Genomic DNA, 27,803 nt, shown 5'->3' with positions numbered 1-27,803 from the left:
GTAGAGACTTAAGAATAGGGTTCATACTAGATCTGGGTTTAGGTCTCAGGATGGCTCTGGTCACGTGTTGTACTACTTGTAGGCGCTGGATAAGGGCTTTGGGAAGACCGAGGTACAAGCTTTTGACATAGTCAAGCTTTGATGTCACCAGAGCCTGCACCACGATCTTTCTACTTTCATGCGGTAACAGTGGCAGGAATTTTTTTAGCATCCGGAGTATGCCAAAGCAAGCTTCAGTTAGATTTTGGATTGGAAAGCACATGGAGAGTGTCTTGACTATAACAATTCCTACGTTTTTGACTTTCTCCTTTTCCGCGGGCGGGTGCAGCAGATCTTTTGGCCACCAAGAGCTCCAGTCAGGCGTTTCTGGATTACTTCAGTTTTGTCAGGATTGCACTTCAGCTGATTGATCTTAAGCCAGTTAAAAACCTTTGTGAGGTAAGACCTAATCATTGCACCGTCAAAGTCGGTTCCTTTTTCACATGTACAAATCAGCTGAGTGTCATCAGCATAAGAACCAATTTTGACGCTCTCTTCCTCTACCAGAAATGCAAGGGGGGATAGATATGTATTAAAAAGGGTAGGACTGAGAATGGAGCCCTGAGGGACACCTACATTCATGGCCGGAACCGGGGATGAGAAAGGTTGGAGCCAGATGTCCTGAGATCTATTTGCCAAGAAGAATGACATCCATGTTAAGGTGCCCTCCCAGGTCGATGTTAGCAAGTCTCTCCAGGAGCCTCTCATGTGGGACCGTATCGAAGGCCGCCGACAGATCGAGCACTATCAGAACAGCCTTGCCTACCTGGTCCAGCTTACCCTTGAGAAATTCAGTCACATCCAGGAGAGCGGACTCCGTAGTGTAGATAGCCCTAAAACCGGATTGAGACTCATGAAGGAGCTTCCCATCATCAATGTGTTTTTGGAGGGACTTGTTTACATGCTTTTCTAATACTTTGGAGAGGGCAGGAAGATTGGCCTGTAGTTGGCAGGGTCCGTCAGTTTGGCGTTAGCCTTTTTTATCAGTGGAAGAATCTTAGCATTCTTCCATAATTTCGGCATGTTGCCTGAGGAGAGGGAAGCAAGCATTAAAGAGCTGGTTTACCATGGGGTTTATGGTGGGAGCTAATAGGTTCAGGATATTCGCTGGACATGGGTCGGTAAGAGAGCCAGACTTAATAGTTTGGAGAAAGGTCAGTGACTCTTCAAGCTAAAACTCAGGGAAAACTAGTAAAGATGGAGGACCAAGAGGTGAAATTTGCTATTGGAACTAAGGTAGAAGGTCAGTTCTTCCTCTGAAATGTTACTAAAGGCTTGTTGGATCACGGAGATCTTTTTGTGGAAGAATTGAGCTATTTGCTTAGACCATTCTTCCGTACATGGCCCTTCCTTTGTGCCTGCTTTCGGGACGGTAATGGATTTAACTATGCTAAAGATTTCCTTACTCTTATTTTGGGCATTTTCTATTTTGGTTTTAAAGAGGTTTTTCTTGGTTGCCTTCACAAGAATGTAATGAGCTTTTAAGGAGTCTTTATACACCTTCCTGTCCTCAGGTAGATAGGAGTTACGCCATTTCCGTTCCATTTTTCTACAATTTCTTTTGCTAGATCTGAGGGAACCGTTAAACCATGGAGCTGGTGAGGCCGACCTCTTTGATGAGCGGGAAACAACCGGTACCACTGTACCAATGTTGGTAAGGGGCCATGAATCTATTGAGAGGGTGTCCGAGTCGGGGCAGCCAGACAGCTCCGGTGAGGAACAACCGAGGGCATCTGCTAACATCGGGATGGATATTTTATGGAACGTCCTGTAATTAGGGACCCTCTGCCCTGTGTTAGCCCGAGGGGCTGTGGCAGAGTTGGGAATTACACATTTTAATAGGAGGTGGTCAGACCACGTAATGGGAAGAGGTAGGCTTGCTTAAATGTCAAAGTTGTGAAAGATTTGGTCTAGGGTATGGCCCTTCTCATGGGTGGCCGAAGAAATAGATGGAAACATGTTGCAGGCCTGCAGTATCCCAAACAAGGAAATTGTTTGAGGGTCTTTTCCATTGTCCATATACATATTGAAATCTCCCAGAATAAGGCAGTTGTTGTATTTTAAGGCCAGGGAGGTGGTGGCTGTATTGAGTGTAGTAATAACATTTCCAATTGCACCGAGAGGTCTATAAATAGAAAAACAGCTATGCTATGATGGTGGGATAAGGTACAGCAGAAGCCTAAGGACTCTGCACCCTCGATGTTTTCCATTGGTATGGGAGAGCAGTCTAGTTTTTAATTGTAAATTATGGTGACACCGCCCCCCTTCCGACTTTGTCGGTCTCTCCTAGGGGTTATATAACCCGTAGGGATGGCCAAAGTGATAGTAGGGTTGGAGGCTACAGACAGCCAGGTCTCAGTGAGAAATAAAAGATCAGGCTGTTCGTCTAAAAGTAGGTCATAAATGCGTGGTTCATGCATTTGCATAGAACGACAATTTAAAAGGGTGGCCTTTAAATCCTCTGTTTTCTTATTGTTTTTACACTTATTGTTGCGTGGGAGGATCTTGGGTGCGAGTTTCCTAGGCTGGAGGAGAGACCAGTTGCACTTATTAAATCGAAAGTCTACCTCCAAGCTCGGATCAGCAGCTGTACACTGACATAATGGTTGCTGCCTAAGGCTAAGCAGTTTTTCCCTATTGTAATGTAGTGGAAGAAACTCACCGGAGGGGAACTGGGCCGCATGGCCAGAGCCAGACGCCTCCGGGATGCTGACGGGCGCAGAGGGCCTTGCCTTTGGCACACCAGCGGCGCGCCGAAGGCACGCGTCCGTTTGCATCGGGAATATATAGGCTAATGCCTTTGATGAAAGTGGACCGCTAACGCAGCTGAGGAAGCGGAATTTACGTGGGTGGAAGGGAGGAGCCCGATAGTAGCCCCAGCCCTCCGCACAATCGGCGTATCAGCCACGGCGGACCAGGTCTGGAGAAAAAGCGGGATGCGAATCGGAGCAGCTAAGGAGGTGCAGGCAAGCAGAATCAAGTAAAGTGCAAGTGTGCGTAGGTAGAGGAAATTGTTAAAAAGCACAGTGTAATTCAGCCACAATATACAATTTAAAAAGTATTAGAAACCTAGTAGCAGGGCAGGAAACACTAAATCCTACTGCTGTCAGCTGCACGCGTCTGTTTGCATCAGGAATATATAGGCTAATGCCTATGATGCAAACTGGATCGCTAATGCAGCTGAAGAAGCGGAAACTGCGTGGGAAACAGGGGCTCAAATTGGATCATAAATTCAAAGCTGTTCTGAACAGGGGCCCCCAAAAAATGTTTGTCCCAGGGCCCCCAAAATCCTTAAGATGTCCCTGCTCGTGTCCACGCGGGACGTGCACGTTGACTCGGTGCGGGACCGGAACATTTGAGTCTTTCTTCTTTACAGAATCCGTAGAGGCTGGGAGAACGCACGGGCAGGAGTCCCGAAAAAGCACTTTATTAATCAGAAATCGGCAAGTACTGGGTACTGGCTAAAGCAGGTACGCTCCAAGCGGCCATATATTTATAACAAAATAATAGATTTAAAGGCTGGGGTCATAAGGCCTCATAAGTAAGGTAGAAGGAATAGTAAGAATTGAGTACTTAAAAGCTGAATGAAAGGCAAACGTATGCACCTAGTATTGTATGCTCATAAAACATGTATAATACCGTAAAGTTTACACAGTGAGTATCGCTCACATCTATTGGATGATCAAAGGTATTATTTTGATTGAAACTTATCCATTAAAGACCTCACAGAAAAACGTTCTTTAAACATTATAAAGTACAATTGCTCAACACAGGGGGAAGCACCGAGCTAACAGGACAAATGCAATTTTAACTGGCTGCTGTGTAGATAACATACTAACCCAGTCGGTGATCAGGCAAGCGGTGTAGGAAGGGGTATCCAATGATCCCAACGGGGTACATCAACATAGTGCAGCAGAGTTACAACTGGGATCTTAGAATGTCACAGTGCAGCGGCCCGTGTCGAAACCGCCTCATATTCTTTGAGACCCTTGCCATCTGTATCCAAATTATGTATCCATTTACACTCCCTCGGACTCAATATGTTGTGGACTTTCCCTCCTCTTGGGTTAGCACTGGCCTCCTCTATCACCATTCATTTAAAACTTTCTGCGGAATGTTCCAATGTCTTAAAGTGTTCGTCAAGAGGGGCGCTATGAAAAAATATTTCAGTTTCTTATCGTTCATGCTATGATCACGTCATGTTTGGATTATGCTAATGCTTTGTTTGTCGGCCTGCGCCGTACCTAAAAAACCACCTTCAAATGGTACCCAATGCTGCGGCCAGGCTGATTTTAAATGTGCGGGGGGAGAATCGGTCAGGACACCTTTAAAAGAACTGCGCTGACTCCCTCTTGAAAATGAAGTAGATTATTTTCAAAGCCCTTGTCATTGTGTTTCCTGCCTTTCGTGGGCCTGGGTCCAGCTATCTTGTCAGAAGGTGGCACCCTTACCTGCCCGCTCGAGATTCGAGATCTAGGAACCCTTTTGATTTCCATTCCTAGGTTTGGACGCAAAACATGGGGTGGGCGCTCTAGCGCCTGTCTGGAGGCCAAAGCCTGGAACGAGGCACCGATTTTTCTGCGTCAAATTCACATTGAACTACAGTTTAAGAAACGATTGTCACTAGAAAATTTCAGGATCTTGCTCTCAGATTAGTAAAAAGAGGAATGACCAGGAACTGGAAGGCGTCAGGGGATTTGCGGATGGCAATCTGGCATAGGGAATTGGAAAGATGGGCAGACTGTCAAGGGGCGGGCAGTACAGCTGTAGGAAGCTAGATGTGGTGGTCGATCTCTAGATTTATCCAGAGCCTGGGAAACACTGGCAGAATGTATGAAGAGGCCAGGACCCCGCTTACAGAAGCATCATCGGACACGCCCTAGGGGCAGGCCGATTGGTTGAGGACTTGTGCCCCATATATGAGGGTCAAACGAAGCAGATGGCGTATTGAGACCCCACCTGACAACGAGGTTAGATTAATGTGACATCGGCCTATCCACAACTGGGGACTTCCACCAAACACTTCACTACAGCTAGTGTGGCTCAGGGGCACGACTGAGGGACGTGGGAGGGACTACGGGTTGGATTGCAGAGGTTTCCTTTTTTTAACTTTCTTTCTCACAACAGTTGTTGTGTCATACATAGCCATATACAGAAGCGATTAATGATTATATTAAGTCTGCCAATTGTTTACTAATGCTGAAACCTAATAAAATTTGTTTTAAAAATATCAGGGGCATAGTGGCTCTGGGGGCCCTGTGTCGGGTTGCTATGGCTGTTTTGGTTTTTCTTGTCATCCTGATTTCACTAAGAGGTTTTATCTTGTTCATTTTTTGGATCTGGAATTTAAATATATTGAGGCCTATATTTACAAAGATTTTGCATCGGGATGCATCACTTTTATTGATGAAGCCCAATGTAAAATCCCTTTTGAAATTTACAAAGCCGCACTGATTTGTGTGGCTTTGAAAGAACAAGTAACACAAGAGGCTGCCTTGGGTTTCATTTGCGTCAGAAAGGCGTTTCATGGGTGGTGCATGGGTTTACCTCTGCATCCACTCTTTAATTTTGACCAAAACCTAGGCCCAGATTAATAATGATTTTGCATCTAGGTCACTTTTTTGGTGCAGCCCAATATAAAATCCTCTTTGGTATTTATGAAGCCAATCAAATGTTGATTTGCGTGGCTTTGTAAGAGAAAATAACACAACCCAGCGTGCTACCTTGCATTATCTTGCGGCAGGTATTCATTACATGGGTGGTGCATCGTTGTTCCCCATGCATCTAACGATGGCTTTTGACACAAACCCATATTTACAAAGAGTTGCAGACGTAGGTTTGCACCAAGATAGTGTGGCGGACTAAAGCTGGTGTAACAGAGAGAAATATTTTTATTTCTCCTCGCTATTTCCTCTATTCATGTGTGCAGCAGAATGCAGCTCATATACAAAGAGGAAAACGCCTCCAATCACAGTTTTTGTGTACATAAACTCTCATGACCATAAGGCAGACACCCTTACTCTATGGTGCAGAGTGCCTCTGCTGGTGCTAGGCAGTCCAAAGTGTGCCAGCGCATCGAGAGAACAGAACTGCACGGTTTCTTTGAAGCAATAGAGTATCTGTCCTCCAAACTCTAAATCAGCCCCAGAGGCCCACCTAATGCAGAGTAGTACTGACCCTGCTCCTCATAGAAACAGTCCAATCCGAAACTTGGTCAACTCACACATTCATCTCATAGCCCACCAGATGGTTGCGAAGATTCCTCATACCTGCAACCATCTCATAGTAGCACACACGGAGCTCCGGAGCTTCACAAACACTAGCGGGACTCGGTAACGGTGACGGGACTGTGGGCAGTCACCCTGTGGGCACGTGATCAGCTGACGCGTGTGCTACTATGAGATGGTTGCAGGTATGAGGAATCTTCGCAACCATCTGGTTTGATGTGATTCTCGCACAAAGTGATAACTTGGAACCCCTACAGTCCTGAAGAAGTTGCACGAGTTATTGGCAATGAAACATGTTGGCTTTTCAAAATTGAATATGGTTTGACTGAAACCATTTTTAATTGGGACAGCTTACAGCACTTAATAAAGTTACGTCGAGCTAGTAAGCTGCACCGTTTTTTAATGGTGGGAATTATATCTTTATACTCACGGGCTCCAGTTGGTACTTGTAGTGACATTGTGCACTGATAGTTCATTCACATTTAGGTTTCACTGTCTTCTTCCTTTTCCTTCAGGTTTTCGAGATTTTCACGATAGAACACACACTTTCTTTTTCTTTTATGGAGAGAAAACAACCGATGATGATAAGTGGGTGTGCTAGTGAGTACCAACCAGCAACCCCCCTGGTGTTACGACCGTGAGGTGCTTTCTCTCCTTTCTCACACTTTTTCATGTTTGGGTGGGAGTGGTCCTATGATGTTGTATTGACATTTCTGTTATAAACCGGAACGCCATGACACTTTGATTAGCGATAGGGATCGCTTTTGTTAGGGAGTATGAAAAATATGGGTAATCCCTCTATTGTCTAGTTTTTAGTAATAGGTGTTCAAATTTAGTCAGGCCTCTTGTTGTTTACAGAAAGCCCAGCCAGGACCTGGTTGACCAACAAGGGCATTCTTTAGTCCAAAGGTCATCACTTTGAACTGAAAGAAGACCTCTTGGGTGGAGAATGCGACTTCTCCTTGTCCTCCTCTATCAATACCCTAATGTCAAATCAAATGTACTGAGAAACTTTGCAGCCCCCAACCAATCGATGAGCACATCATCTCGGGGGTTAGGGTGAGCATCAGTGTGGTGACTGAGTTGAGGCTCCTGTAGTCCACACATAACCTAAGTTCTGTGGCAGAGTCTACAGAAACAGGACAAGGGACTACGGGAGGACTCACTCACCTCCAAATCAAACATCTTGGATTCTGGCCCTCACTCATGGAAAGCATATTGTCCCCCGTGTCTATGTCATGGGTTCAACAATCAGTGAGTCCTGGGGTAAAGTAGAATACAGAGGCAAACTGCCCCTACAAGTGGCGGCCTTCCCTCTACTGGCCTAGTTCCATGGTAGGGGAAAGTTCAACTCCTTCTACTGACCCAGCTTGCTCCCAGGAAGACAGGAGCTCTGAGAGGGGTTCACTCTCCTCCTCCTCACCATCAGTCATCACCAAGAGCTTAGTAACTTCAGACCTCTCAAGTGGAGCTTCAGGTGGTTCACATGTAGGTCCACAGGTTAGGTAAGCTCCCCTTTCCGTTCCTTCAACTCATAGAGCCCAGTGCACTAGTCCGTCAAGGGCCAGGGCTCTACAGGGTTCTTCACCTACACTTTTTGGTGAAGCTTCTACTCCACCAAAGTGGCCTTCTAGTCACAGTAATGCTTCATGACTTCCTGGCTGGCCTGTAAGTTCTTAACCACCTCCTTTCAGAAGTGCTTCATCTGAGACCTGATGGCCAACATGTAGCTCACTGCATCTTGAAGGGGTTTCTTAGGAGCTTTCTCCCACCCCTTCACAAGACTAAGTAGTCCACGTACATGGTGGCCAAACAGAAGGTCAAAGGGACCCCACTCCCTTCTGAGGTACTTTCTTATGGTCAAATAGCAGGAATGGTAGCAAGACATCCCACTTTTGCCTCATGGGTTCTGTTATGCCCATAATCATGTAACAGCAAACAAATGATGGACGGAATGCTGACAATGCAAACATTCTCCCCCAGTCAAAAGATCTGGGTTAAATCCATCGTCCTTTTGCCCACTACGCCACCCCAGTTTGGACCCAGCCATATGTAAATCGGTCTTGACCCTGTGCCCCATGGGAACAGTCCAGACCGAACTGCCAGGCCAGGTCCTCCCTGGACCATAAGCAAGCATCCTGGGACCGGTTTCAGGGTATGTCACCCTTCTTCAGCTAGGCTAGCTTGAATCCAGTGGCACAGTGAGCAAGGAGCCCACGTCTGGGCATACCCATCCCACTTAGGGCGAAAAGTGTCACAGCAAACAAATGAAGGATGGAATGCTGACAATGCAAACATTCTCCCCCAGTCAAAATATCTGGGTTAAATCCATTGTTCTTTTGCCCACTACGCCACCCCAGTTTGGACCCAGCCATATGCAAATCAGTCTTGACCCTGTGCCCCATGGGAACAGTCCAGACCGAACTGCCAGGCCAGGTCCTCCCTGGACCGGAAACAAGCATCCTGGGACCGGTTTCAGGGTATGTCACCCTTCTTAAGCCAGTCTAGCTTGAATCCAGTGGCACAGTGAGCAAGGGACCCACGTCTGGGCATACCCATCCCACTTTGGGCGAAAAGTGTTACAGCAAACAAATGATGGACGGAATGCTGACAATGCAAACATTCTCCCCCAGTCAAAAGATCTGAAACCGGTACTAGGATGCTTGTTTCCAGTCCAGGGAGGACCTGGCTTGGCAGTTCAGGCTGGACTGTTCCCATGATGCACAGGGTGAAGACTGATTTGCATATGGCTGGGTTCAAACTGGAATGGCATGGTGAGCAAAAAAACGATGGATTTAGGCCCAGATCTCTGTACTGGGGTGAATGCATGACATTGTTCTGCATTCTGTCCATCAACTGTTGTTTTTGCATATGCCCATAATCATGCCTTCTGAGGTCCCTTTGATTGATTCTTTCAACAAGCCCATTGATCTGGGGGTGGTATTGAGTGGAGATCTTGTAGGTTACCCTACAATACTCCCACATCGATATCATGAAGCAGACATGAAGTCGGTGCCTCTTCAAGACGCAACCTCTTTGAGGAAGCGCACATGGGTAAATATTCCCATCAGTGCCCTGACCACCGTGGGTGCAGTCACTGCCCTCAGGGGTATGGCCTCAGAATACCGTGTGGCATGGAAGACCAGGATGCAAGGATGAACCTGTTGCCTAAGTCAGTCTTGGGATCCAGAGGCCCAACCATGTAAATGCTCACCTTCTCAAAGGATGTTCCCACTACAGGGAAAGAAAGCAGAGGCAGCACGTTGCAGAACTCTGCATGGGACTTCCTCTTCAGTTTGCCACCCAATTAAGTCAGAAAGGTTTCCCAGGGCAGCAATGTCTTCCAGTATAGTATCCGGGGCATCACCCTCAGGTTCAGCCTCCTCCAGGACTGTGGGAAGTTCTAGGGTGGGTTTCCCACTCTCCTTCCCCTTCCTCCTCTTGGCAGGAACTTGGGCCACTTTTCTAGTCTCAAGGTCCTTTTGACTCTACTGATGGGCTGCCATGTCCCATATAGTCAGCCATACCCACTCAGGCAATCCCAGAATCTCCTGAGCTCCACCTCTTTCCAGATGGTATGCTGCAAGTCATTTCCTAATCGACACTCAACAGGCATGGCTGAACTTACAGCTACCTTCAAGGAACCTGAGACTCACCCACATTCAAAGGGAACCCGAGCCACTTGACAATGGCTCACCTGGCAGTCTGCTGCCACACCTTGGTAGACTACATCAGAGAACATAGTTCCCTCTAACAAGCGTGCAGAAGCGCATGCGCAAAGAGCATTCCACCAGCACACACACACTTGCAAAGCGCACAGGTCACCAAGAGCCTGTTCCTCAAACCACATACTTAAAGGCATGATGTGGAACGGTGGTAAAACTGTCACTTTCTTGGTGAAGTGCTAGGAGCAGTGGCAGCATGTTTCAAAAGAGACGAAAGAGCAGCTGTTACGGGCACGTTAGATATGCTGCACATTACAGAGCTCGCAGCTTCTGCTTGCTTTGTTAATGTCAGGGGGATATTTACATATGCAGAGACGGTGTGGAGTAAGAGCAGTGCATCCACCTTTGGTACCGGGAAGCCAAGTTCGACTCCAGGCATGCATCAATTGAATTTTTTGTTCTCCCCCCCATAGAAAAGCTTCTGAAATGCTTTTATAATCACCAAAGGCAATGTTAGCCTACTACGAAAAATGTTGCCAAAGCGTGCACTCTGGGCAAATGCCTTAATCCCGCCCGTGTTTAAAAAAAATGAATGTGTCTTTGTGTAATGCAACTGGTGCTCATGTAAAACACTCTGAGTTTATGTGATATACAACTTTTTAAATATACTATCAGCAGCAGCAGCATTTGGAGGCACAAAGCAGTAATTAAGGTATTGTACACAACATTTATTTATTGCAGTTTACATTCCATCCACAGTACGCGCAGTCGCTCCGGTTATGTGACTGACTGTTTCTCAGTTCATGTTTTTAGCAACTTACTTTTAATAAATACTTGCTATGGTGTATGCTTCTTCAATTTACCTGTGATGAGATAAAGGTAGAGAAACAGCCTTTTCATGCTGTTGTCCTGAGCCCAGTGGCGGCTCCTCTGCTAAGGCGGAGGAGCATCGCCTCACTACTGCTGTGCAGCAGTAAAAGAAAGGAAAAATAAAATGATAATAACGCAATGTTTTTATCATTTTATTCTTTCCTGCTGTGGAAGCATGAGGGCGGGGTGGGGCTGCTTTGCTGACAGAGCAGGGGAGGAGAGGTGGGCACACTAACGGGTGCATAATGCTTTGAACAGCCCTCTCGGGTTGGCCAAACAGTCATGCGGACTTTAGCATGTTCTCCATGCAGGCTGCATGGGGAACATGCCCAGGCCCCCAGTCCCCATCTGAGTGCCGAACATGAAGCTCAGACCAATTACAACACTGCATTGCAGCGTTGTGATTAGTTTAGGGGAGCCAGTCACAACACTGTATTGCAGCCTTGTGATTGGCTCAGGGGAGCCTGGCTGCTTCCTTTTCGGCAGAGGAGAGACAAAGTGGGACAGAGCGACAAAGAGGTAAGTGAATTTTGCTTTTTTTTAACAATTATACCTCCTTAACCCCTCAACTCCCTGCCCCACCACCCCAGATCCATGCTGGCCTCTGCTGCCTGAGCCGCAGCAGATGCCATATTAAAAAAAACAGATTACTGAGCACCCCAGGAGTTAGAACACGTTGTGAACTTCAAAAATGTCATATTATGAAAATATGTGTCCACACAGCCACAGTATGCAGTGCCTCCTCTTGGTAATGTAATTAATGGGGAAAGTCATTCTTGATAATCAGCTGTTCAATGTCTTAAATTATGAAATTTTTCTCTGCAGTAGTTAAAGTTTGAGAAAATAACACCACTGGGTGTACTGCAAGGATGCATCAGTTTCAGCAATGAGGAGCAGGCCTACATCTGGATTGTTCAAAATAGGGTAGACTATAACCAGTTCCTCAAATTAGTGAAAGCCTCATCTTGTATCACATCCCATTTGAAGGGTTCCCCTTTCCTGGACCACTTTATCATATGCAAACTTATTATGTTCTAACATGATGTTTTGTTGAATGTTTTGCATTCCAAATATTTTCAAGGCTCAGCCCATACAAATAAGAGTGCAACCTTTTCCAAGTCACAGTATTTACATATGGTGCTGTTAGAACTTGGGGTTGTTGGGCAATGGATGGTTTTTAGGCTTTTACCCTGTGGGTGCTGATCTTAGAACAGCATGCATTTTGTTTGCCAATTCACCATGAACCCACTACACAGACCTCATAGATGTGCCAATCTATAAATTGATGGTTAAGATGTGACAACAGAAAGGGGGTGAAGTTAAGAGAAATGCAGTCATGAAAATCAGTCTGGCTGTCAAATTATACCTTTACTTTTTTCAAACTCTGCAGCAAAGAAATTGGCAAAAAGGACAAATGTGATAGTAAATCTGTTCTGGCTAAACTGATCACCAAGGCTGAATTTTAAAATATCTTATGGTGCTAAGACCCTTCTGCAGAAATATTTGGGTGCTCAGAAAGTCTCAGGGGGTAATAGTAACAGGAGGAGAACTCCAGTGGTTGATGCAGTTGTTGGAGAGATCTGTGTTTTGTCTAGCTACAGTGTTGATGCATAATGCTGCACAGAGAGCTAATACATCTCCTGTGAAGCACACTATGTGACATGCGAATCACACATTTAATTGTAGATACGTAAGCAGGTTTTTGCTTTTGGAACATATTCTTTATTACTTGCAGTTTACAAATTGCAATCCATATAAAATAGCACAGTAAGCTATGACCCAGCATAAACAAGCTGCTTACAAACTGAAAGGCATAGGTTTGAAAACTTATGGTTTTCTTGATCAATTTGTCTTATAAAACCACAAAAAAGGGTTCAATTGCATAGTAGTAAAGTCTTATAAATACAGACATAGCCCCAGCACTGTTACAGTTTAAATCCCGACTTTTTGTTTCTCTCATCTATGCACTCCTAACATATGCCTACCTTCTTACAGGACCTGCATACAGTTTATATACAAGGTGTAAACAAAGTCAAAAACCTGTCTCAAATTTTCCTCTTAAGCACTTGACTTGCAAAGTGATGTTATGTACCTTTGGTTCCCCTCCATTGCTTTGGTGTATATGTATTAGGCTCCTGGTGACCCCCAGCCAGGGTTATTTTTAATAAACGTAGGGCTGATTACTCTTTGAATGAGGCCTTTGTTTTGGGCCAACTTAAATTGTAAATAAGAGAGCTCATTCACAGTCTGCATATTCTTGCTCGTAACAATAAAGCAGACAACCTGCGGGCGCTGCTCAATGTGCCCTGGTGTCGGCAATTTACACTAGGAAAAATGTCACTGACATGACCAGCATGGATCTGGGTTGAAGCTCAATAATAGTTGCCTCCTTCTAACTGCTTGCATCAACCCTGCTGTTCAGTAAAATAATATAGTGGTACAACCTTCTATGCCCAGTTCTTTTCTAAACCTAGGGTCTAGGTGCTACAGGAGTAAACAACTCATGTCACAAAAGTATGTATCGACGTTGCAAAACTGTCCCAAGAACCTATCATATAGAGCTATATGTGTGTAATGCAGCTGCTTTTGCTCTTGTAAACAGAAGTTTGGTGTGGTAATTGCCGTACATTTATATTGATGAGAGCAGCACTCGCTTGCATGTCCAGTTGGTTGGTGCACATAGCCTTGGGTGCAGGGCACAGGTACCTTGCACCGCTGCACTCAGAGGAAAAACACCAGAAGACACCTAACAGTAGTTCTACTGGCATGCATTGTGCCTTACTGGAGCAATCCACGAAATACAACCAGGACTAGTGTGACAGTTTCTGGCTGTCCCTAAACTTCAACCCGTATTTCTCTTTGGTTAGGCCAAAATTCTCAACAAGGCCTACTTTCATGGGGACCTACTTTTTCTTGGCAGTTTTATCCAGGGCCAGTACTGTATCCCGCCCAATGACTGGCATATGCTTCCAGAGACTCCCCCCCCTAATTCTCCTTTGGGATTCTGTGCATACACAAGGCTACCAGACAGTCCTCAAACCACTTGTCGATGTCATCTCCCTCCCAACAAAGCTAGGCACCAGGACTTTAAGGATGTGGACCCTTTTACCTTCTCTAAGCACCTTTTTATTGCTGTCTACAACTTCACTGGACTATGTAAGCCTCCTGGCTTTCATGTCTAGTTCTTTCTGGCTCACTATTAGTGCTGGTGAGTGCGAGCAGTAGCCCGCGCTGAGCCGTGCTCGTTTTTAATTGCTTTTATTCATGCTGCTATGCCGTTAGGTGTCTGAATGTGACAGGATTTAAAAAATTGGATGAACTTTTTTTTTAATTAACTTTTCCTACTCTTTGTCTTACCGAGCAGAGGGTTGCAGGAGTGTTGACTCCAGTGGCTGCCCCACCCCTTACACTCGTGCACTGTGCCTCTGGTTCGCCATGGCTTTGCCGATTGTGTGGAGAGTGCGGAGAGGCTCTACTCCACCCCCACTTCACCTTCATTCGCACTTTTCGCTTCTGGCTAGCAATAGAAATCCCATGCTATGCCGGGCGCGCTATTAGTGCTGGTGAGTGTGAGCAGTAGCCCGCGCTGAGCCCATGCTCGTTTTTAATTGCTTTTAAACATGCTGCGGTGACTGAACGTAACAGGATTTAAAAAATTGGATTAACTTGTGTAATTTTTATATTTTTATTAACTTTTCCTGCTCTTTGTTTTACCGAGCTGGAGGGTTGCAGGCGTGTTGACGCTAGTCGATGCCCCGCCCCTTACGCTTGTGCACTGTGCCTTCGGTCTGCTGCGGCTTTGCCGATTGTGCGGAGAGGCTCTACTGCCGTTAGATGACTGAATTTGACAGGATTTTATAAATTTGATTAACTTGTGTAATTTTTATATTTTTATTAACTTTTCCTGCTCTTTGTCTTACCGAGCTGGAGGGTTGCAGGTGTGTTGACTCCAGTCGCCGCCCAGCCCCTTACGCTCGTGCACTGTGCCTCCACCCCCACTTCACCCTCATTGGCGCTTTCCGCTTCTGGCTAGCAATAAAAATCCCATGCTATGCCGGACACGCAGCGGATGCGCTCAGCGGGCGCACCAAAGGCAAGCCAGTCTGCGCCTGTCCGTGTCCGATTACCCAGGGACTAGGAACCCCCCTCCTTCCCGCATAGGTCGTATAAAATATACAAGGGAGCAGCTCTTAGCTCTTAGACCTCGCAACCACCCCCCCCCCCCCCCCCCCCATGTAAACTGACTCTGGGCCCCTCCAAACGGTCTGATCCCTACAGGGACTGTAAGCAATGCGGCTTCCGGTTGCTTCCCCCGAGGGACAAGCTCCGATCGGTCACCAAACCTTTCATCTCTTCTTGGAGTTTTGGAATAATTAATGCCAGATCTATTCCTAGGCATATTATTGACATTAGAAATCTGTTGGAGGTGGACACCCTCGATGTACTTTTGGTAACTGAAACTTGGCTCATATATAGTTCTGGCCAGACATCAATCTGGCTCTCCCCCCAGGCTACCATATTAATATAGTAGATCGAGAAAACAAAACGGGAGGTGGGATAGTAATTATCCTTAAAACTGCATTTAATTGCTCCCTGACCCCTCTCTCTCTTCCAGATTGCGAAAGCGCCCACTTAGATATTACCCTTTCACCCACTTTTACATATACTGGCATTCTGGTTTATCGACCACCGGACCCTTGCGCCACTTTCTTAGATGCTCTACACTAGACAATCGTTCCCTAACAAAAAATCACATTACACTGTTAGGAGATTTTAACCTCCACTTTGAAATCCCTGATGGCCCGTCTCCAAAAAGGCTACAGGATGATATGGAGTCACTAGAACCCTTGATACTACAGGTAAAGTCAGGTTCCCCAAATGACCCAACCCCACCCCGCACTATGACCGCCGCCAGTAAAGTTATTCTTCCGACTCTCATTGAGCTGCTTAACAGCTCCCTGATAAAAGGAAGTGTGCCACCAACTTGGAAGCAAACTATGGTGCGAGCCCTCCTGAAAAAGCCCAACCTAGACCCCAATAACTATAACAACTACCGCCCCATTTCCCTTCTGCCTTGGGTGAGCAAGATCCTGGAGAGACACATCAACCTCCATCTCACAAGGTTTCTCGAATCTAACCATCTACTCGATGCCTCACAGACAGGGTTCCGCCCCAAACATGGGACGGAAACGGCTCTGCTGGCCGTGACAGAAGAAACCAGGTGGATCCTGGATCGAGGGGGGCTAGTGGCAGTCATCCTCCTCGATCTGAGCGCCGCGTTTGACACGGTATGTCACAAAACTTTGCTGTGCCGACTTCTCGATCTAGGAGTGTCAGGAGACACTCTGGCCTGGCTAGGATCCTTCTTGAGCGAAAGGACCTTCCAAGTCTTTGACGGAGATGTCATCTCCACAAGCAAACCATTGGACTGTGGGGTACCGCAAGGCTCATCACTAAGCCCCACGCTGTTCAACGTGTACATGAGGCCGCTGGCTGAGATCGTCCGTCCATATGGCATTAAGATCATCACATATGCGGACGATACTCAGCTAGTGGTCTCCCTCGCACAGAAGAACAGTGAGCCGGCACAGGTCAACCTAATGGCCTGTATGGAAGAGGTCAGGAGATGGATGACGGCCTCCTCTCTTAAACTCAACGGCGATAAAACCGAGCTCATGTTGCTCGGCCCTCCAGCTCTGTCCACCATTGACCGCCTATGGCCCGTCACCTTAGGCATACCCCCAACTCCGAAAGACAATATCAAAAGTTTAGGGGTCTGGCTGGACAAATCCTTAACCCTCAACTCCCAAGCCACAAAAACATCTGCAACCTGTTTCGGGATCATCAGGATGCTGAAAAAAATCCTGCCACTCCTGCCCTTTGAAGCCAAACAAATTGTCATACAAGGCCTTATCCAATCCCGACTTGATTTCAACAATGCCCTTTACTTAGGGGCGCCGGAATACGTGCTGCAAAAACTCCAGCGGACCCAGAACTGTGCTGCACGCACGCTGCTGTAGATTCCACGCAGAGTATCAGTGGTGCCCGGGCTGAGGACTCCACACTGGCTCCCTGTCAGGGAGAGAATAAAATTTAAAGCCATGTGCATATCCCACCAAGCCTTCTGGAGAACCGGACCCAAAATCAACCACTCCCTGCTCTCCCCCTACTTCCCCGGCAAACAACTTCGATCCACCCACGCATTCCTAGCGGTAGCCCCCCGGATCAAGAGGTCAAGAGCAGGAGGAAGGTCCTTTACGCTCAACGCCGCTAAGCTGTGGAACTCCCTCCCCTTACACCTCAGATCGAACCCTAATCTGTCATCCTTTCGCAAGGAGCTTAAAATGTTCCTCTTCAACAACTAACTCCCCCTAGCTGCTCTCCTCAAGGCACTATCCTTTCTATTAGCGCTTGGACGCCTAAGGGCAGCAGTCGCGCTTAATAAAACCCCTATTCATTTCATTTCATTTCATTGAGTCCCTTCAGATTACACAGCTGGTCTCATCCCCGTCCCACGTAAAAGGGCATACATTGGACCTCATTCTTTCTAATGATCCCCAGGTCTCGGTAACTAATGTTTTCGCAGTACCCTGGTCCGATCACTGCCTTATTCAGTTTGGATTACCCAACCCAGCCTCACAGATCAAGGGCATGGCTATGCCAACTGCCACTAGAAGTTGGTCAAAATATACCCAGATACCTGGGCAAACATCTTGAGGAAATCAATGCCACTGGTGGAGGGCAATATAGAGGAGGACTACCAGCAATGGGAAAACTGGATTGGCCAGTCGCTGGAGTCTTGTGCTCCTCTAAAAAAGAGGTCTAACCAAAACACCCAGTCTAGGAACACCCCATGGTACAATAATCTCCTGCTTACACTAAAGAAGCAATGCAAGAGACTAGAAAGGGACTGGAGAAAGGAGTACGATCCAGTTCTAAAAGATAAATATAAAACCGCCATCTGATCCTACCACAAAGAGCTAAAAGAAGTGCAAGCAGATTTCCTTAAGGAAAAAATCACCCAGTCTATGAACTCCCCTAAGGAACTCTTTAGAGTAATTAAAACCCTGACCTCACCCTAGGATGCTAATGGATCCATAATGCCCACCAAAGATCTATGCAATGAAATAGCCTACTTCTTTCACAAGAAAGTGTTAGATATCTATAGTCTCTTTCAGAAGCCCCCTCAGCCAATGCAGGAGGAGGTATACATAGCCTGTGAACCGACATCAGGCCCAAGTCTCTCACAATTCCCTCCACTAGAGGATGAAGCTATCCTCAAACTAATCAAGTCTATGAAATCAGGCTCCCCGCTCGACTCAGCACCCCCGCACGCCCTGCTCAAGGTGACTGAGACAATACTCCCTATACTAAGGAGTATCCTCAATAAATCTTTAGAGTCTGGCTCGGTCCCACAATCTTGGAAGCATGCTGTGATAAGACCTATCCTCAAAAAGCCCGATCTGGATCTTGACACTTTCAGCAATTTGCGACCTATCTCGCTTCTTCCCCTTCTTAGCAAAATGTTGGAAAAGCATGTAAAACATATTTTAGTTAACTTCCTTGAAGAGAATAAATTACTCCATCCTACACAGATGGGTTTTCGTGCCCTCCATAGCACGGAGACAGCTCTTCTGGCAGACACTGAGGAATCAGTGCAGAAAAAGAGGCCCCCTACAACTTGGATAAAGGTTCCTTAAGGTAGGGACAGACAATAGTCAATGTACATATTTAAGGCAACGACCTGTAAGCATATAAGTGATAATAAGACAGTAATAGACAGAACTTACTGGGCAGCGTTATCAAGCGCGCAGAATTTCGAGGACGCCTTTTTGTTGTTGAGTGATGGCACCGCACTATTCGGGCATCATATATAGACCGACTACCAAATAGACCTACTACTGCATAGTCTTAGTCTCTGTTACACCTATATAGGCTTAGCACTGAAGCCTCGTTCGCTGTGCTACATACTTACTTATATACTGGATCTCCTCGCCCTTTCTTACATATTTAGCCATGAGAAAGTCTCTAGTGCCAATAAGTACTGACGAAACACGTGTTGGCTGTGTTCGCTGTGGACTTTGATTCAGCTATCAAATAAAGGAATACTCTACATCCAAATCACGTGGACCTTTCATCTCTTTAGTTTGAACTGTGGATTTTCGCAGATGATCTTTGGATATATATATATGTCTATTCTACTCTGAATAACGCAGTTTTTTGTTTTTACAATTGGTTATTCAGTTGGACCTTCTTTGTACTTTCGATGGTTGTGCTGTATTAGCTCTACTCTGTAAGTTATATGGCCAGATTCTTACATCTGCCTGATAGGTACCCCTGGGTAGTGGGTGCCTGTAGCTAAATTAGCACCCTAGTTTATCATGACTGTACATTTTCATTGTTTCACGCCATTTAACTTTCACCTATGTACTAGTGTTTGTTTTGATGTGCAGGTCTTTTCCCATTTGGGAACACTACTACCCTCCTTTATTACCATAGACAGAAAGAACATAGGCAACCAAAATGTTTATCAAAAGTACAATTTTTTTTTATTTAAATGTGATTACCCAAGAATGACTTAAAAGCTCATGCTCTCACATTCATATCCATCAATCTCACTTACAATAAAACTATACAATGAGAGAAACGTGACACTGTGTGCAATAATATGTTAACACAGAATAAAAGAAGGGTTCAAATAAAAAACAACAGCAATGTGGCACAATTGACTGGTGCTGTTTCCACGCGCGTTTCGGCACAGCAGGGTGCCTTAGTCAGGAAAAGAGCCACAACTGGAACATATGTAGAATCTGTAATTTAAAAGGTTGCCTGTATGAAAATGCGTTCTTCCAAAGATACATCACAATTAAAAAGATTTGCATTGAATAATTGAGTGAAGGGAAGAAGGAGAAAATAAAACATGAAGAAAAGATTTTAGCAATCCATGCTCAAGGTGTGTAGGATAGACTGGAATTAGTGATAGTGACAAGAAGAGAAAATCAATGTATTTAGAGGATAGCAGACTAAATCCATACCACATAGGTGTAGATAGATTTACTAACACCAATTGTGTGTTTAATGATTTTATGAAGGAGAAGGAAAAGATAAACTAATATTAACTGTTACCTTCAACTGATATGTTTGGGGTAGCCAGGGATCTAGTTAAAACTTTGGAGCAATGTAGTACTTGATAAGTCCACACTAATGTAGTACTGGATATACAATCCACGCTAATGACAAAAATAGATAGCAAATATTAGTATAAAAAATTCTATTGCTAATTAAATATAGATTGAATGTGGGACCCTGTTTTATTTACCTTAGTATACTGAATTAGTGATAAAAGATGGGTCCAAATGCCACAAATGAAGAGATTCACTGTATTGGTTTACATATTTCTGCTGAAACCTCTGAAGATGTAATAGGACACAAATTAACTAAAGGAAACGTACTCTAATTTTAAACTGTTAAGGTAGATATTGTTTTTAAATACCCGAAGTGTGAGCTTTGGTTGCAGAATTAATGTTTATGTGCATAGACTGTTTTGGCAATGCACAGTTTTATAAATCTTGTATACAGGACTGAAAAGATATACAAATGTTAATAAACACATAAATGTATCTCTTACAACTAGCTCTTCTGGCAGTCACTGAGGAATTAAAAGCATTATTAGATAACGGAGGAGCTACAGCCATCATCCTGCTGGATCTCAGTGCGGCCTTTGATACCGTCAATCATGCCATACTGAAAGATAGATTGAGGGAAATCGGTATCAGGGACAAAGCTTTGGATTGGCTCGGCTCTTACCTAGACGACCGATCCTTCCAAGTTATGGAAAAGGACTGTCTCTCAGACCCCCGGCCCATAAAATTCGGAGTGCCACAGGGCTCTTCCCTTAGCCCCACCCTATTTAATATTTACGTAAGACAACTAGCCTCTATAACGCAGGAGTTCGGCATTTCATGTTTGGTTCCATGGTTGGATAGTTCCCTTGCAATGAATCAACAGGCTATTAAACTGGCTGGCACGTGTTTTGGGCCTCTAAGAATGCTCAGAAAGATTCTGGATCTTATCCCAGAGCAGCTAAGGAAACCAGTCCTACAGGCCCTCGTAGCCTCTCGGCTGGACTATGGGTATTCTCTTTACCTTGGATCTCTCCTCAGTATGTGATTAAAAGGCTGCAGATGGTGCAAAATGAAGCCGCGAGGCTCCTGCTTAAACTTCCTAGACACACCCTGGTAAGAAAGTCCCTTACACAGCTCCACTGGCTACCAATCAATGCTAGGGTAAAGTTTAAATCCCTATGCATTGCTCACAAGGTCTTGAATAATAAATGCCCGGACAAACTCAAAAGCCTGATAACCACGCATGAGCCCACTAGACTACTGCGATCGTCCCACCTGCATCTTCTACGTTTCACCAGAATTAAAAAATCTAGGTGGGGGGTAGATCCGTCACCCATCTGATTACTAAATTGTGGAACGATCTTCCCCTTGAACTGAGAGTATTGCAAAATGAACTGGCCTTCAGAAAGAAGCTGAAGAGTTGGCTGTTTCCCCACTCTCATTAAGTGGACTACACTCCCACCACAGCACTTTTGGTCAGCGCGGGGAAGCCTTCGGGTAGCCAGGTACTCTATAAATCCCAAATCAAATCTACAAATCCCAAATAAAACCTCATGAGTAAACTGCAGCATGCTTCTCCTCCAGGGACAACGTTTTCTCCTCAGGGCTCTTGCTGCAGTTGTTTTCTCCATGACCAGTGTTTACTCCTCTGTAGCAATAGTGGTCAGTTACAACCTTAGCTTGGCTACCCTTCAACTCTTCAGGGGACAGTTTGTGGAAGGAGACACAGCTCCTGGACCTGCTCCCGGCAAGGGACCTCACTCTGGTGGGCCCCTTCTCATTCCTGTGGTTCTGGGGTCATTACCAGTTTATTCTCTTCCTCCTTCTCAATTTTGTTGTCCCTTTATGCCTAAACTCCCTTCTGTCCCTATGATGCAGACTGTAATAGGCAGACCTCTTTTAGGGCTTGTATGCATCTCTAGTACTCCAGTTTCTTGGAGCCGTTTGCTAGTTCCAGCCCCTTCTCTTTACATACCTTCTTCTGCTCTGCCAGAGTGAAACATTCATTGTTGTTGCTGAGATCCCCCTACATTCTATTAAAATGTCACAGGTGCAAAATATGAAGATAGGTCGAAATTTAGGAGAAAGTAAAAAACTGCACATTTAAAAATAAAAGAACATTTTTAAATCAGAAATCCATTTTGAGGTCAGACTATACAAGGGAGTGGGACTTCAAAAACAAGTTCTGAATCCCACCGTTGAACATCAATATAAGAAATGTGGGTATTAGCTGAAGGGGTGAGAAACCACCTCAAATAATAATCATATGCTTTGTTCGGGTAGACCACTAAAGTCACTAAAATAAATCTGTTCTTAACCCTCTGGTAGTTTGGCACAAGGCAGTCAGGCTTAACCTGGAGGCAATGTGTGCAGTATTAATGTAGCACTCAAATAGTACACAACACTGTTGAACCGGATATACGATTTTTTAAAGTTAAAATAAAAAGAGTGTCATAAAGCACCATGCCAACTGTAGTTATCTGGTCGCTCTAGAGCAGGTCAAAGTTACAAGAAATAATCTTGGGTCACTTCCTGCACATAAACAATCAATGGCCTTTTGCTGTTTTTATGTGTGCTGCACAATGCAGCACACATGGAAACAGCAAAAAATAATAAGAAATAAAGCATTTCTCCTCATTTCCCCTGTTTAAGACCAGTTTTTTCCTGATCTTAATTTTTGTGCTGCCTCCTATTTACCTGCCCTTGTAAAGAGAGGGCCAGCTTCAAAATCAATCAGAGGAGGGCAATGGGTGTTGCGGTGGGTATTCCACCGCAACACCCATTGCCCTCCCCTTTCACGCTAAGTACAGCATGAAAGGGTGCCTAATTTACAAGGCAGCGTTAAGCCACGTTGTAAATAAGGCGAAGTACATATCGCCACAGGAACATCACTAAAAGTGACGTTCCTGTGGCGATAGGTGCTTGTAAATATGCCCCCAAAATGTTCTTAGGTGCGCGAACATCGGACTTGATTTTACCAGCTGCCAAATCCAGTGAGTAAAATTGGATGCGCTTTTGGCTGCTAGAGCAGTCAAGCCTCAACATATGATCCCTGACAAAGCTTTATTTGGCAACAGGGAGCAGGATTCCCCCCCCTGACAAAACTAATCTTTCTCCCAGTTCCCCCATCCCCTCGCCCGAAAGCTACTGATCCTATTTACCACCTGATAATTGTTGGTGATAAATTGGACCTTTAACCCCTTGGAGTATGGAATACGATGCATAATTCTATGTTATTCCCCATTCTGATGAGTCTAACTCGTAATAGGTGGAATTGCATGGGGAGATAATAGTCGGTAACAGTAATTCCAATCACTGGGAACCTCCACATGCAACACATTCTAACCAGCCGCGGTGCGTCCATTAGGGCGTTGGGGCGTAGCCCCCCCGCCCGCAGCTCCCTCAGCGTCTTTGATCTTAAGTAAACTTAATCAGTTTACTTAAGTTCAAAGACGTCGAGGGAGAACTGACAATTATGTCAGTCAGCATGACGTCAGACCACCCACCCTGGGCGGTCTGGCGTCATGTTGACTGACATGATTGTCAGACGGACCAGGGACAACAGGCAGCAGCACAAGTGCGCATGAGTGGGGAAGGCGAGCGAAGTATAGCACCGTGCCCAGTCATGCGCCCTAGTGTCTGCTCTGTCTGGCGCATGCCCATTAGGAGAGCGAGGGTTGAGCAAAGGCTCAAACCTCGGTCTCCTAATGGACAGACGGGCGAGCAGTAACCATGCCCTACGCCGGTGTTTCCCAAACTGTGGTCCGCGGACCCCCAGGGGTCCCTGACACATTCCTAGGGGGTCCGCAGGCAGCAGTTTTGAAAGCACTGCTAAATATCTTGTTTAATTAGCAGTTTTCAAAGAACAATAAAAGTGGCAAGATAACACCAGTGATTAATGTCCCTGCTGGAGAGAGATGAGAGTTTTGTCCAGTGGCAGCTTTGACTTATCTAATGTAGCGCAGAGGGTTAAAATGCCTACTGCAAAGAACGTGTACCATGCATTTTAAAAAACAGTATTTTATATGCATAGGTCAGTGGGTTACTGCTTTTGTCAGAGAGATTCTTTTGTTACTGTGCAGTTCATAAGTGACAATCGTAATCTAGCACAGTGACCTATAAACTGTCATCAAACAGCTGCTTGCGAACTGCAAGGTGACATGTTTTTTCACAGTCTTTCATTATCCTGAGGCTGCTAAAAAGGTTTATTTGGGTGGAAATACATTTTTATTGTTGAAGTCAATGCTAACCACTGTGTTATGTTCTGAATCCTGAGTTTGTGCTTCTCCAGACCAAGCACTCTTTAAAAATGCATACCCGTATTAATGACATGTGAATTCTACACCTTGTGGTCCCCTTTGCCTCATGTAACATTTTCTATACACTGATTTACATGTATGATTCACTGTCTCTATATGTGTGTGATGTAAAGTGCTCTGACATCCTACAATGGTATGAAAGCTGCTATAAAAAATTAAATACAGGTGACAGAGGGGCTATGGGGAGATAAGAAGCACTATTGGGGGGTGATAGTGGGGGAATCATTGGAGACCCCTCAGAAAGATTGTCGTATTCTGGTGCATAGTCAGGTCTTCATTTACTATTTTTTAAAAGCTAATACAATTCAATATATAATGATAAATGTGTTGTAGACTGCACCATAGTTTCCTAAATGTTTTTGGGGGAGAGCCTCCCAAAGCCCCCTTTGTAGTGGTCAGGCTCACTCACTGCACTTGGTGTGCACCATATGGGAACTGGTCTGAAATCATTTGCCAGGGCTGCTTTGGATTTCCAGTCTGGCCTGGCAGGAGCAGGAGCCTCGTACTGCGAAATAAAACCAACCATTGAAAAGTTAGTCACGGAGATGCAGCACCAACCTTCCCATTAACTTTTTTTGTTTTCTTGCAAATGCTTTCAATATAAAATACAACAGAAGTGGCAGAGAGTCGTTAGCCTCCTTGGCTTAACAACACACTCCGCCACTTCAGAAACGCAGGGCTGCACCATATTTACAAGAATATGGTGCAGCCCTAAGTCTGTCATGTTCCCTAGTGGTATCAGTGGTTAGCCAGTAGGGAGCTCTGCCCAGTAACTGCCCACCCATAGCAAACGATAAGTGCATAGCTTGTGGTGAACTGGATGCCAGGCGGCGTCAGGCGGCCTCTCCAGTTTGCACCACACCCTGCTCCTGCCGGTCATAGTAACATCCCAACATGAACCCCCAAGACCGATGTTTCTAGGTGCCTGACCCCACAAATGTACATGGCGGAACCATACCGATGGAAAGGCCTAAAGTATGGAGGCCCCTATGCCATCTGGTAAAATTACCAGAGCCATCGGATGCTTCTGCCAAGTGTTTGCAACCCTTGTGGTTTACGGCCAATAGGCTTACTATTGAAAGACTGTGCTACTGGCTGTGATGGGCTTCAAAATGTCTGAGATGGGAGCATGGCTATGACTGCATTAGTGTCGCAAAGGTATAATGCCTTGATTGAGTAGAAAGTAGATCGTGTGTGCGGAGAACTATATGCATCCTGTTTTAAGGGAAGCGGACCCCTTCTACTGCATAAAAGCCACATCAATGCTTGGTAAAACTGCTCTGTTTTTATATACTTGTTGCACTTCAAACACACTCCTCGCATCTTTCCAATTCAAACCCCACCATGCCCAACAGTCCTGAATTTCAAGGTACATTTCGGCTCCCTGTAATGGAACTAAAAGATAAATTTCCTTTGACATGTAGTCTTATGGGAGATGCGGGGACGTATGCCCCAGCCTATAAACACCTTCATGCTGCCACTGTGTCTTATTACCAGACTTGGCGTGGCAATGATAGATGTTCTTTCTCTATGTAAATGAGATGAGGTAAGCGATGTACAGGAAAATAGTGTCATGTCCCTGGTCAACGGGAAACTCTTGCAGCATCCCAAGTTGCTGGATTCCTTTACTGGGTTAGGTTGGAAGCTCTGCGCCAGCTTTGCTGTGACCCTATATCTAACACTATGCATGCCTAGGCCAAAGAGCTGCCTAGTGTTATGACAGAATGCCAAATCTGGAAAGTGTGTATCACTATGCTTTATATTGGCAGGGGTGAAAATGATTGAGTCCCTCCCCCAACCAATAGCAAATTACTTATACAGATCTGTAGATAAATTAATGAAGTAGTCATCCTTGTACCTCCTTGTACCTTCCCATGTAAATCAAATCAGGCGCAGGAGACCAAGGTTGCATTTACACCTTTACCTACCTATGGATTGTTGGGGCTTTCCTTCGTGTTTTTCTTCCCTACATACCTTGTACGGACATCTGCCTGAGTGAGAAGGTCTGGATTTCTGAAAGCCCCACAAGTTAACCAACCATCCATCACTAAATGACCTATGTGGTGTAGACATAATCAAGAATTCTTATTGTTGTCTGTACACTAGAGCATTTTAAGTTGGGGTTACGCAGGGACCGCATGAGTTATTTTCAAGGATATTGGAACGTTCCTAGTATCCTTATTTGTGCTACAACAGTGAAAATAAATGCGGCCCACTAGCCTGTATTCGAGAAATAGAATATACACGACGTACACCCACTATGGCCCGGGCGGTTGCCAGAGTGGAGACCTCCCAGAGCCAGCACTTCAACCTGTCTGTGAACCTTTACTGACTGTCATTATAAGGGTTGTGAGGTTCCCAGCCCAGAAAAGGCTGCCTGCCAGCCAGTGTACAAGGTCGCTGAGACCCTATTAAGGCTTCTGGGACTTACTTACCGCAGGGTTGCTGGGCATACATGCCGTCCCCCTGAATCTGCTAAAGCGATATGTACGCATTTCTGACAAAACTGCCAATTGTTTTGCGGAGAGTCCCTGGCTCTTTGCTACTATACTTTCAGCTGTGCAGGCGTAGCCCTTCTCAACAGTGCTGCTATATTTCCCATCAGCTGGTGTAGAGCTTTGAGCATGACACCATATGTAGGTCAACTAGTGAAGGCTCTTACAGTAGGGCAGCAGCATTTACTACAAGGGTGCAGAAGTGCTGGAAGAAATACTTAACATAATCTCGGCCACTGGAGGTCCGCTCCCAGTCCGTCCTGGTATGCGGACCGATTCTACCCATGTGTGTTTGCACCCGGTGTCCCCTCTGTATACTTGCAAACCGTGACCCCCGTAAATACTTGCCCCCGTGACACCTCCTGAATACTTGCACCCAGTGTCCCTTCTGAGGAAGCCCTGCCTTATAGATGCTGGGAGATGGAGGAGGATGCACCCAAGTTCCCCTGCCAAAGCGCACCTTCTACAGTCTTGACCTGGTAAAACGTTCAGCATTCACATTCATGTATACTGACAAGTAGGTAGCCTGTAAGGAGCTCAAACCGCCAGTGTCCGATTACCATTTGTGCTTCCCACATTCTTAGTGAATATGGAGCCTATATGCTAGTCTCTAGATGTAAAGCATGTACTCTGAATCACCATGTAATGTAACTGGCCAAAAGAAAAGCGATCTGACACCTGCGGGTGAAGATTCGCTTAACAACTCACATTCCCAAAGACCATGGCTGAATAACCGTAATGGTTGCTCTGTGCTACACCCCCCCCCCCCCCCCCCAACAACTGAACCGTATGAGGTGGACACACCCAGGTCACCACCCGCCAAGGGGTCCCCAGCCTACAAACCCGAGCAGCTGATAGCCGCAAAGACACACAGGCAAAGAAATGGGAGCAAGTACCAAAACACCTGTAGCCAGGGACAACTTAAGGATTTTGGGGGCCCTGGGCCAAACGTGTTTTGGGGGCCCCTGTTTGGGACAATTTTAAATTTATGATGCAATTTCAGCTCTTTCATGCGCTCTTTGGCCAGGTCACTGAAAGTGCGCAGGCACACTAGAACAAATTC

This window comes from Triturus cristatus, chromosome 3_2, assembly GCF_964204655.1.
Source record: "Triturus cristatus chromosome 3_2, aTriCri1.1, whole genome shotgun sequence".
Lineage (NCBI taxonomy): Eukaryota > Metazoa > Chordata > Amphibia > Caudata > Salamandridae > Triturus > Triturus cristatus.
The sequence above is the reverse complement of the archived record's forward strand: the minus strand, read 5'-3'. Positions refer to the sequence as shown.